Genomic DNA, 13233 nt, shown 5'->3' with positions numbered 1-13233 from the left:
TGTAACGCAACGTTGAAGCAGTAGCAAAAACACACAGAACGAGATATGCTCACACACATAAACCTATATTAAATGTTACGTTAATGAAAGATTTTTCCATAGATACCAGTAGCGCTCGCAGCAAGCAAAGCGATATCTAGTAAAATTGGATTACAGAGAGCTAATGTTTCGGCATGTTATCGTAATCTAGTATACGATTAAAAACTGTAATTCAAGAACAGTATTTTTCGTGCTATATTACCATAAATTAAGTGGAATTAAGTGGGATAAAAGGAGAATATGCGGCAATGCGGTGAGCCTTATTATATCGCGTTTTATAACTTTGAATCAGTAAGAAGAGTAAATGAGTATAAAAGAGAAAAGGATTGAGTATGGGAAGGAGGAAACAGAGAGAGAGAGAGAGATTAATGTACAAATAAGCAAGTAAATGTCTCGTTTCGTATATATAATTGCACATAGAGTTCTGATGGAATGGAGTATCCGATAAAATGCTCAAATTTAAAAAATTATATCCTCAAATATTATTACATATTAATTATTAACTCAACATATTGATAATAGATGTATGTCAATAAAATACAAATGCAATTTTTTTGCTAGTATCATGTATGCAATTACAGTCAGCTCCCATATTTTTACTTTCAAATATACTTATTAAATATCTTCAATTTGCAGAGAAACACACTTCTTTAGAAGTAAACATCAGGCTGAATAAGTTACAGAAATATGAATGTTGCGCTAAGAGTTAATAATAATATCTCTGAAATTATCTATCAGTCTTTTGAATATCGAGACAAATAGACTTGTTTATTTTAGCTGACCTGCCTGAACTTGTACAATCTGCTGTGTAATTTGCTATGTATATTTGTCTTACTCTAAGTTATTATATCAGTGCGCACGAGGAAGTTCAGTCTAAAAAAAAATAGTCGCAAAAAAACAGAAACATTTCTCTGCACGAATCGATTTCAACACAAATACAAAATAATCACAAAATAAACACGATATAAAATTATTGTGTATGAAAGAATCATAAAGATTGTTATGAAACTAGACTTGACTGACGTATATGAGATAAAGAATGAAAAGAAACAAAAATAAAGTGTCTAATAAGACTAACAAAAATGTAAAAATTAGTTGTTGATATGTACTGCCTTTGAAACTGTAACGATCATGTCACGTACCACAAAATATATATTAAAACACAAATAATAAGAGGTCTGCTTATCAGATCTAGTGTTATAGTGTTAGAGACTTAAGATTGTTATACACTTTATTTTTGTTTCTTTTCGTTCTTTATCTCATATACGTTAGTAAAAGCTAGTTTTGCAACGACCTTTATGATTCTTTCATATACGATAAAAAATTATTTTGTATTTGTGTTGAAATCGATCCGTGCAAAGAAACGTTTGTGTTATACTCTTGATATAGATTAATGGGTTAATTTAACATGTTGCTGATTATTGTATAATTTCTTTTAAAACACTGAAGAGGGTCCAAACCTAGGATCGAAACGTTTATAAATTGTATTTTGAGTTAATCGTGTAAATCGTATCCGAACTTGTATATTAATGTAATTAATTTCATGCAGTAAATATTGTTGTTTATTGCAACTCTCACTATACTACCAGCGTTGGCTCTTATTTGCTTTTGTTGTAAACTTATATTGATTATATATCTAGGGACCCGTTATATTATTGTGTTATATCTATTATTAGTTATATCTTATTTGTGTTATCATTGTGTGTTATTTTGACTGTTCTATGATGAAACTATATTCGTTCCTCAAAATAATGCAATAGCGTCCAAGTATTATATTTTTGCACTAATTCTCGACATATTATTCGTGTTATTTGTTTACATATCTGCTTTGCGTTAAATTGATACGAAGATTGACATGAAGGTTGTCACGAAGAATATTTCGCAACGCACAAGCTCAATCTACAAAGAAATCCGACCGATCGTTCAATTTTCCATGCAACGATAACGGAGAGTAGGAAAATTTGCGATGCCGGTGAAAACCTTGGAGCCTCAGGATACTTGCCGAGGCTCGATGCAAACGAGAAATTCATCAGCGGCCGTCGAGTGATTATCTAGAGCCTAACGATCATTTTCAGCAAGGTGTAAAAATCGCTGAGCCGACGCGAGCAGTCGAGCGACATTCATTGATAATAATTGGATGAGCGCCGCTGCATTCCAATAGCCGAGATAGGTCAAGAAACCATCTACCGCCAATCCAGAGCCAACAAGGTCATTACAAACACGATTTCGCAAGGCTTTTAAGAGCACCGAATGCTCGTTGAATGCATGTTTCTCGCTCTAATCGACGACATTTCGCCTCGCAATACGCATAATTCGCTGCTGTATTGCCAAAGAATGCGCAACTAAGGTAATGTAGTCATTATGGCTAGTGACTGTAGTAAATTTCTTTCCTTTCCTTGGTAAAGGACAATGAATAAAATGAACTGATTTTTATCTAGAAAGTATAACGTAAATTATACATGTAATCTGTGTATTTTTTAGATCGCTGAATACGATTGTAATATTTTTATCTGTCTAAATCCGTAGAAAGACAAAATTCGCCTTAGAGGGATCGATACTTTTAATAGTAATTCGATGATGATTTTGTTCCAATTATTTCATTATTTGCATTACAGTTTAGTTTTATAATTTTTTTCACTAAAACCACCAAAGAAACAAAATTAAACACTTTAGAAATGCTAAATCTAACATAGCAGAATCGAATCGTACGTATACATCATATTGATTTTGTTAGATTTATCAATTTGTTAGATTTATCAATTTTTAAATATTTTATCTTAAAGTGTATTTCCTTGATGTTCAATGAAAAAAGTTATAAAACTGAACTATAATACAAATAATTAAATAAATAATTTTATTTCTTTTCCTCGTTCTCTCTTTTTTCCCTTGTTCCTTTCTCAAACCATTCCTTTAATTTGCGATTTAACGCCAAACTCTTGTTCCTGCCTCACGAAAAATAGATTATTTAACAAAATACGTAACGCAGAATGTTGCGCCATTAATCATGTCGGTTATTGAGCGTAAAGTATATTCCAGGGCATTATAACGCTCCGCGCTGCATCATCCATTTTACTTTATTCCCGATCGATTTAACTCCCGCTATCATTCGATCGCGATTATCCCGACACGGCTGCGATGGATCAAGAAAATTGCGTGCCGACATCATTCTTCCACGTTCGGGGGAACACTCATTTCTACGGACGCGCGACACGCATTACAGTGCTCGCGTTTTACTTGATGGTGTGCAAGTTTCAGTTGGAGGGTATCGTTCGACTGCGATTATCTCTCGGCGAGATGTACCTTTCGATAACAAAGATCAAGGGAATTGCGAGGAATTGCGTCGTAAGATCGACTTGATTCCGGGAAGGAAGGAGGGTTCCCCACTTTACGTCTCGAATGTTTGTTAATACGGACTAGAAATCGTGTTGAATCACACTTTCAAGTGAGAATATTTATCTTGTTATGCGGCGCGCAGGTCTTTACGCGAAGAAACAAACCAGAATCATGCATAAATGCATGATTTTGCATCTATAAACATTTATTGCATAACTTGTGTTTTGCAGTGCACTCAGCGCGGTGACAGAAGTTCATCATGTTGGCGCCAAGTGTATGTTTTATTCGCGCGCGCGATGTGAAACAATATTTCACGGTGACTCGTTCGTGGAAAACCTAACCGGCCCTTGCTGGCCAGTTTTGCGGCTTTATTTATTTAAAATTTTTGCGGTCAGAGGCTTATGTCGCGCGTGCCACTTCATATTGCACACAAACTACATGTCACATGTAAAATTCTCGGGCATTAAGTAGAAAAATTCGCACAGCCACACAAGCAAGAAGAACGTTTCTTTTTCGTACCGCAGCGAAACTTCCAACACACAAATCACGTACGCGAACGGAAATAAATCGCCTAGCCATCGTATCAATTGATATCCATGCAATTGATATTTTTATAAAGATAACGTTAACGGTCTGGAGGATCTGATACGATTAAGGTGACTCTGTCGCGTTGCTCGAACCGCCGCGAGATCAATCGCGTGCAAGCCCTCTCAATCGACGCGAAAATAAACTCGAGGGAGACAGCTGCGGATTCACTCGCGTAAACATAAATGCATCGCAGACACGAGGTCCATTAAAAGAAGTGCCGTCGCTTGTAAAACCGATACTGAAGGCTGCTGCATCGTTCGGGATTATCCTGTGATTCGCCGGGGCTGCTTCCTTTCCGCCCCGCGCCGGGGATTCCAGCGACATTGGAAATTGTCACTTTATTCGAAGGAGAATCTCACGGCGGGCTAGTGTCCGACTATCTTTCAGCCATGCTCGCCTTCTACGCCATACAATTGTCTCGAACGAGGAGCGAATGGCAGGAGAGCTTGTGGAACGAGTGCTTTCCGCGAAGGGCTGCGAGAGAGCGTCGCCAGAGGTGGATGGAGCGAGCACGGTGGAAACGTAACGACTGCATTCAGCTCGAGTGCTCGCAACAGCCCGCATTTTGCAACGACTTAACGAAACTTATATTGATATTTGAATGCTGAGACGTGCCGGACGGCGGGCGTTTCGCAAATTGAGCCTTGAACGCCGCGAAACTCACAAACGACGTGCTCGATCGAGCGCAACGTGAAAACTTATGCGGTCTCATTGCGTGCGACGATTGCGTTGCTGTGTGAAACGCACCAAGGTACACGACTGCACACATAATTAGATAAACATGCACATCATGATGGAGATTCACGCGATTGTACATTCGCAGAAATTCGGAACGATCCAATTTTTTATCGGGCGCGCGTTCGTTCATGGCGGAGCGTATCAAAGTGCGCACAAATTGCAACATTTCTCTTGGCCCGAGTTAATGCAGCAATTTAGAGCACGCCCCGCGCAGTAAAGCGGTCATCGGCATCGTTCAATCTGATCAGCGATATTACGCTTCTTTCACCCCGTCATGTCCCATTGTCGCGACTTTTGAGTTAGTGATATCACGAAGTGTATTCAGTGGCAAGGGAATCATTCGTATTTATTAAACTACTACTTATTAAACAAAATTACTGTTCCACACATTTATCTCACTTTTATTCAAATATTACTGTTAATTCGAAACGAAATCAAGATGAATACATATACACAATACTACAAATACGAAGAAACTATTGTTTTTTTTTTTTTTCTAACAAGAGTGTTTTATTTATGCATCCATTTATCTAATAGAGATATGCAGATAATAAAACGGAGTATGTAAGTATCTAAGTATGTGTGTATGTATGTATCTCGAATATTACTACACTGAGAAAAAATTTACTAAATTTCAAAAAACGTTTGTTTGGATACAATTGTGAATATATTTGTTTAAATTAAGCAATTATTTTCTAGAATTAAATAAAGAAGTTTTAAATTTTTTTCTTTGATTTTAGAAAACAATTATTTAATTTAAATAAATATGTTCACAGTTGTATCCAAACAAATTTTTTTGAAATTTAGTACATTTTTTCTCAGTGTATAAATTATGAACTTTCCATCGCTATGTATTGAAAACAAAGTAACTATTGTAAAATTTGTATATAATGATATCTGCGTATTAGTATTTAATATCATACACTAGTTTCTCATCAAAATCTCATGTATAATTTAAAGGATATTCGAAAAAGAAATTAAAAATAACACACTATAGTCTCAATGAGCATGCATACAAAGTGTGCATGCCAAAGTCAATTCTGACAGCAAGTATATGAATGGCCAATTCTTGAATGGTCAGTTTTTTTTAATCAAAGACACGTCATACGTATTTATCGTCAGCAACAACCATGATAACGCTTTCGTTCCACACCAGTGTCATTTGATAAAGTACGCATATACAGGATTATACTTGAACTCCACACATTTTGTGATAATACAGCCGTTATCTGTAAACCAACGATCGTTTAAAAACTTATATAAACCACTTGGCTTTGCTACAGCGGTCGTACGCCAATCAAATTCATTTCACAGACTTCTTTCAAGAATCGTGACTAAACAAAAATTAACACCGATTCGCGCTCTTTAACTTTTGTCGTTAACCGTATCAATTACTGCCAATAAAGAGCTTACAGCTGAATGCGAGACATCTCAGTACGAGACTTTTCAAGAATAACTCGACATATTTAGTAACAAAATTGCACGCTCTAAATACGTTATATGCAATAATTCCAATCAGTTTCACTGATAACTTATTAGTCTTATACGGAGCATTTCAACCCGATATAACAGCAATATAAACATAATATTATCTTTATTAATTTACATATCTTTATTATTTGAGTTATATTGAGTATTTGAGTATTATTTGGTTATATAATCTTTATTATTTGAGAAAATGAAGAAGTAATTGTGAAATGTTTCGTAAGAAATATCATGAGATCAATCATAGATTGTTAATAAAATTATTGAAGAGAGTTAGAGAGAAAGAGATATGTTATTTTAATTTATATACCACGATTTCAGAGTATAATTTAGCTTTACAAAAACATTGTGACAAAAATATAATTTTAATTTAATTTTCACAATATTTTACTTTTATTTTCCTATAATATAATTAAAATGACATTTTTATGTACAAATGACTGGAATTATGCGTAAATATATCATAAATAAAATAAAAAATTCTTATTTTATACTTATTATATACACAAAAATCTCAATATAGCGTCTGTATTAGTAACACACCTACAAAGAATTCAAGAAAAGTGAATCATGCAATTTAATGAATGGCAATCTATCGTATAAATCTGTCATTTGAAAATTACGTCAAATATTGCCAATTGTTATTACTCTAGAGTGCAATCAAGAAAAGCAAGCTACGACGAAGGACGATTCAGTTATGAGACTATCATGCACGTTAATACATTTATCCTTCACGGTGACTGAGGCAATTTTATATCGTCACTGGGAGTCAAGTAATGGCAAGGCGAAGCGACACACACAGAATAAACGTTATCCAACGTTCCTTGTTTTTCAATGATGTAACACGTTGAACGATGCGTTTTATTACGACTTCAAGAGTTATTTGAGTATTCATCTCCGTGCAATCTTCATACAAAACCAGCTTTATCAGTGTCCATATTTTGCATCTATACTTTGCGCTTTGTTATTTTTACTTCATCATCACATTTAACATCCTTATCAGTATCTCTTTCCTTGCTGAATTAAAAAAGGCTATATCATGCACGCAATACGTAGTACGCAAGTCGGATTAATCTGTTATCACGCAACCTTATGACATGAGATTTCAGCAAAATGGCATATTAATTTGAAGTCGGAACACAATTCAGCTAAGTATCCCGGCGAATATAGAGATCGCATAAATTCCCGACGAAACTCGCAATTACGCAAAAGCGCCAGTTGAAAGTAAATTGTGACGAAAATGCTCGGTAGATGCAGCCGCATGTCGGCTTCTAATTTGCGGACACGCCTGAAATTCCTACCATTTTCCTATGTCGCTCGCGTGTATAAACACGCGCGCGCAATATTGCACGTAATTAGAATTTTGGACAGCTACGCTGGCCGATGCGTTCCGCGTGATCGCTGAATAATGTAATTGAAAACTACCGACGAGCGGTCCATTCCGTTTAATCGGCTCATATAAATAAATCGCACGGACTGTGAATGCCGCGCGCTGATACTTCAGAATTACACATGGTTGTGTAATTTTAGTCAGGTGGGCGTTAACGGTTCAATCGAATAGCAATACTTATCGGATTTCCCCGAGAATTGATTAAACTGTTAAAAATTCATCGCTATCCATCGACTTACGGGCGCATTCGGGAATTTCGTCCCACTCCGATGCATCCGGTGCATCCCACCGCCGATGTTTCACGAGTGAAAATATTTATTTTAAAACACGCAGCAAAAGAAACATGCTCGTTCTAAAAATATCTTTATTTTCGACATATGTAAATATGTTTGAAGGTTAATATGTTTGAATATCTTTATGTATAAATATGTTTAAATATCTTTGTTTTCGCGACATATGTAAATATGTAAATATGTTTGAAATATGTTTTAACATATAAAAAATGGGATGACATGAGAAAACGTTATACACAAAGATAAGTTACTTATCTAGAAATATATTATGATAAGATACAATGATAAAAGATTCTTCTTTTTATTTATCTATATTAACGCTATCTTTTATTAATCTACCTTTTATTTATCTATATCTATATTAACGCTATTAATCATTTTAATTAAATATTTGTACAAATATCAACTATCTATGATATTCTATATGTAATCCACACTTATAACATTTCAGGATATAATAAGATTACATTATGTTCTTAACTATTAAGTTGCATTATTTCTTATCATGTATTGTATTTTAGAATATTGATACCAAAGATTACCGTACTAAATACTAAATAATGATTGTTATTAATATTTTAATAAGAAAAGAAGTTACTATAAATACACTTTATATGTGATTCAACAAAGATAAATATATTCTTATTATTTAAAAATAATTTTCAGAAATAAAAAACACAAAATATTGGATCAAATATATAATGTTTTTGTATGTTTCCTTATCCACCAAAATTAACAATTATTGTTTCATACATAAGCAATAATATATAATCTTGTTAGAAGAATTTTATAGTCTTGTGAATTTCAATAATGTTACAATTTTATTTGAATATTGTAATAGTCTCATAAGACGTACAGTATGATTACTTTGATGACAATGATATCTTCTTCTGACATTTAAAAACTTTATATTCTTAATCCAATATTTTGTGTTTTTTTATTTAAAAAAAATTATTCTTAAATAATAAGAAAACACAGGTTTTTCTTCAGTGAAAATTATATAAAATATATATTCTTGCAAACAACTCGTTTTCGTTTAACGCTATGTAATCTCATTTAGAAGATTAACATGTCAAAAATAAAAATATTTTCCAAACAAGAATGTCTTTTTTTCTGCTCACCGTGCATTTGAAATAACGGATATTCTTAGAAATAGATTCCGCTTTATTTGCAATATACGCTAATGATTAGTGTCACAATATAAAAATATACATCAATTATGACTTTCTACGATAAACTTGTCACAACAGAGTTGTCGTTGACGTACAGTTCAATTATGAGGATTTACATAGATAGTATTCTTTCTTTCTTTTATTTTCTTGAAGAACTTTCCTTGGTTATCATTAATATTATAAATTCATAAGACATTAGACAGTGATATCTTTATAGGCTACATTTATTCTGTATACATTTCTGGTTCAACGGAGCCGTAAGCAATACGTGCGCACCAAGTCGGCACTTGGTTGACGATAATAATAGCTAGTGCAAGATGATGTAATTAATTTTCCACGATAATTATTGTGCCACTTTATAATTATGTTTTTCAACTTTTTGTGTGTGTATGTGTATGCAAAAGAGCAGCTAAATAATTAGAGGAAGAGTATCAATCGTTACGTAAAGTATCTCAAGAAATTGCACGTAACGATTATGGAACGCCGACGTTCTGTTATACATATATGTCTTGCGTGAAGATGATTAGTTCGTTTTGCGTAATTCATATTGCCACATGTCATCCTTCTCCTTCAATGTATATAATAGAGTGTCAAGTTGCGAATCACTGTGATGCACTAATGATACACAGGTGAACCTGGATCACAGGATATAATGAGATCTAGTCGACAACTTTTTGCAGAGATGTTGCCATATAATAAATATTTTGTAATTATTACTGTTATATCTCTTATTGCATATTGTTACATTAATTTTAACTGAAAAATACCACAAATTATTTAGTGCGTTTGTTGCCTTCTCCGCAACTGCGTTGAAATTTGTTTGCTATATTTGCATAACGTAAACAATGATAGAATTCTTCCTTTTTATTTATCTATAATATCTATATTAATGTTATTAATTATTTTAACTTAATGCCTGTACAAATATCAACGATCTATGATATTCTATACTATATAATCCAAACTTATACATTTCGGGGTATAACAGGGTTATATTATGTTCTTTTAACTGTTAAGTTGCATTATTTCTTATCATGTGCTGTACTTCAGAAAATCGATATCAAAGATTACCACACTAAATAATGATTGTTATTAACATTTTAATGAGAAAAGAGTATATGTTTCTAACATTTTCTTGTTTTTTTTTTGTACAATTTAGATAAGCAAATAAATTAATCAAAACGGAGCAGTAATACTTACAACAAACAGTAAGATTCCGCTTTTTATTTTACTTTTTAACTGTATACATACGTACGAGAGAGCACGATTAAGACTCGTAAAAAAAGTTGTCGACCAGATCTCATTATACCTTGTGATCCAAGTTTGCCTGTGTATTATTAGTGTATTATTAGTGTGTCACAGATTTGCAATTAAAAGACTTACCATTACAGGCACGATAAGTCTATACTATCGTATTTTTTATTATTGTATATATAGATCTGATATAAATGTGTCATGTTCTTTGAAATTTTTAATGCTCTTTTTGATTTTTTTCGTTCTTTGAAATTTTCTTAAGTGAAGCAAATACATACTTCGGTAAAAAAAAACGTCATTTTATTCTTAAACAAACACATTAAGTTTGAATAATGTCAGAGTCTTAATGCTACGATCTAATCATGATCTAATCATACGTAGAAGTAATTATGCCGACCCGTGTGCAAATTAAAAAATTGATATAAAAATGAAAACGATTTACGTTAGGAAAAATTTGGGAAACGCGTGAGTTTTTCCTCACGTAAATCATTTTCCTTTTCGTAATACACTGCAAATTTAAGTGTGTAATAAACACACTTTTACATATGTGTAAGATTTAACAATTTATATGTGTGATTTGATTTTCCGTCTAAAAATTACACAATGTATCGCATAAAAAGATAACTTTACACATTTAAGGCTCCTGACTCAACGATTCGCGATCGAGAGATCGCTCTTTTAAAGGGTAGGCTGATAAGAGGAAGGTGACTTTAGAGGAGAAGAAATTTCAAAAGAGGCGAGTGATTTTCCAAGATTTCGGACATAGCGTTATACCTCGATATATTAACATAATTAATAATTAATAGTTAATTGAAATTAAAAGAGGAGACGCATCTTCAACATTCAAGTGACGTGATATATGTTGAGAGATTAGAATAAGGTGATTGGAGATAGAAGCGTGAGAACTGTGTTTGGTAGCCTTCAGCGAACAAAGTTATTGTACTATCATCTATTTTATATGATATCAACAAGTTATGATCTTTAAGCACATTTTTCCTTTCTTTAATGATGTTCTCCAAAAAAATTTTCTCCAAAAAAACTCCTGCAAAGTACGCCAAGATAAAAAAATATATAAAAATATGACACACTTGCAATCATTAAACATACCTTTAAAATATTCCCAACATTTTCCTTTTGCTACCGCCTTTTTTAACCAACTTTTCCTCACGATTTTATCACACGAATTTAACGGTTATTCATTGATTGTTTAGAAAAAAAGTATTCGGAGTATTTTTTATGCTTAATCGATTGTAAATATCATTTTTAGGATATATCTTTTTATTACAACGTACTTTGTAGGAACTTTGAGCATGCATTCACTTTTAACGTCATCAGTTAAAACATTAATTTATTTAAAATTTTTTAATAGATAACAAAATAACAAAATACTTAATACTAGACATAACATAACATAACATACTTAATAATAAATAAGATAAAATAAAATAAAAATTTGTGATAAAAAGTACGTGACATATCTCAGTTTGCAGTGCAACTCACAAACTATAAATCTTTTGAACACTCTCATATTCTTCATTCTTCATTCTCGTAAAGATCGTAAGATATATGAATGCAAACTATCGTAGCATTAACATTCTGACATCATTCCAACATAGTATGTGACATCATTCAAACGTTTGCTTAAGAATAAAATGACGTTCTTTTTTAACGAAATATGTGTTTGCTTCAGTTGAGAAAGGACTTGAGAAAATTTCAAAAAACAAAAAAAAATTGAAAATTTCAAAAAACATGACACATTTATATCAGATCTATATGTAGAAAAATAAAAAAATATGATAAGTATTGTCTTATCGTAATCAAATGGTTAACAAATAAAATGCATTAGAGACATATGCATGTATCATGGACAAGTAAAAGACTACAAAATGCAACATCTGTTACGACAATGTTGCAACATTGCAACAGACGTCGTAATATTGCAACATATGTTACAATATTCGATATGGATAATAAATTAAAATTTCCTAAATATAATTTGAGACACATTTTTCCATTATTCAAAGGGCAATTTTAATGAAAGATAAAATTTTCTAAGATTTGCTGCCTTCAGATTATCATGTTTATTCATATCACATCATATCATATACGTGATAGTTGATCTTCATGAATAATTTAACTATATTCTCGCCATTTAAAAAATATTATTAAAATCTACACGAAAAAAAATTTGATAATGTTGCATTGCTCTAAAAAAATTGTTGAAAAAAAGTTTCTTAAATTTTCACTATCGCAGCGTTATAGAATTTAAAATGCAGTTATATATTTCATTTAGCATTTTCTTAAAATCCTCTAGATTACAGAAATATTAGCAAAAATATGACAAATCATATTTTATTTGAGTGGATGTTTTTATCACAAGTACAAATTTTTTATTATATTCTAAATATCTCATTCTATCCTAATATGTATAAGTTAGCAAACTATTGGACCCTCGATAGAATATTTCTTTTCTGTTGTTATTCGTTTTACTCATTCGTTACTCTTCCACTATTCAAAATGCATTAAAAACTTATGTAATTGCAGCAAGTATATAATCATTGGTAACGATGACTTGCACGGATGACGTAATGTATCTCGTAATATTTATTGCGCAACTTTGAGTCATTAGTATCCAACTGTCTCGTTGAAATCATTTCTATGAAATACTCTTTGATGATATTGCGAAAATTACTCATTCTAGGTAAACAGGCCGCAATATGCAGATTTTTCAACATTCTTAAAGCACTTGCATAAACTATGCATTTATTAAAGTGGAATAAAATTTTGCTGAGTCCTCTTCTTCTGTGTTTTTCTTTCCCCTTGTATTTCCTGAGAACAGTCTGATAACATCGTGACTGACGATCAATACACGTGGAAATGATAAAACCATTTTTCTTCTATCTTATCTTTACCTAACAGACACGTTTGCATCAATGTGAAT

General features: G+C 32.5%; 1 protein-coding gene across 2 annotated transcripts in view; it reads right to left on the bottom strand.

The window, feature by feature from the left end:
* Positions 1-13233, bottom strand: part of LOC116844153 (basement membrane-specific heparan sulfate proteoglycan core protein-like) — a 280015-nt gene that overhangs the window by 204663 nt on the left and 62119 nt on the right. The gene's annotated exons all lie outside the window — the stretch shown is intronic.

This window comes from Odontomachus brunneus, unplaced genomic scaffold (genome assembly GCF_010583005.1).
Source record: "Odontomachus brunneus isolate Ranch 3 - 2012 unplaced genomic scaffold, Obru_v1 Obru_scaffold_039, whole genome shotgun sequence".
NCBI lineage: Eukaryota > Metazoa > Arthropoda > Insecta > Hymenoptera > Formicidae > Odontomachus > Odontomachus brunneus.
The sequence above is the reverse complement of the archived record's forward strand: the minus strand, read 5'-3'. Positions and strand labels throughout refer to the sequence as shown.